Raw genomic sequence first — 787 nt, forward strand, 5'->3', positions numbered from 1 at the left:
GGAGTAGGATGTGGATTAGGGTGGAGGGAGTAGGATGTGGATTAGGGTGGGGGGAGGGAGTAGGATGTGGATTAGGGTGGGGGGAGGGAGTAGGATGTGGATTAGGGTGGGGGGAGGGAGTAGGATGTGGATTAGGGTGGGGGGAGGGAGTAGGATGTGGATTAGGGTGGAGGGAGTAGGATGTGGATTAGGGTGGGGGAGGGAGTAGGATGTGGATTAGGGTGGAGGGAGTAGGATGTGGATTAGGGTGGGGGAGGGAGTAGGATGTGGATTAGGGTGGGGGGAGGGAGTAGGATGTGGATTAGGGTGGGGGGAGGGAGTAGGATGTGGATTAGGGTGGGGGGAGGGAGTAGGATGTGGATTAGGGTGGGGGGAGGGATGATGAAAGTGAGAATAGAGGGAGAACCGTAATACCGAATAGGTATAGCTTTTATATACAGGTGAAGGTGACCCGACTGGAGGTGGCTTGATAGGAGGTGGAGTTAGCTGGATTGGAGGTGTGGTCCTGCTCCTGAACATCAGCTGTATGTGTTGCTATATGAGCTATATGAGCTATATGAATGCTTTACTATACCCAGAGCGACTTGGGTGAATGACCAGCAGAGTGCAGAGAAATGTAATGTCATTGTAATACAAGGTAAACATCAAAACTATAGCATCCGTCTAAACCACATGCTAAATCTAAATGACATTCTCAACATCTCAACAAAAGCAAAGAGTATAACAATGTGAAATGAAATACATCTGCATAGTACAATTAGCATCCACTTAAAGAGAGGCAACACGA

Source organism: Protomyctophum parallelum (genome assembly GCF_964188405.1).
Source record: "Protomyctophum parallelum genome assembly, chromosome: 3".
Taxonomy (NCBI): domain Eukaryota; kingdom Metazoa; phylum Chordata; class Actinopteri; order Myctophiformes; family Myctophidae; genus Protomyctophum; species Protomyctophum parallelum.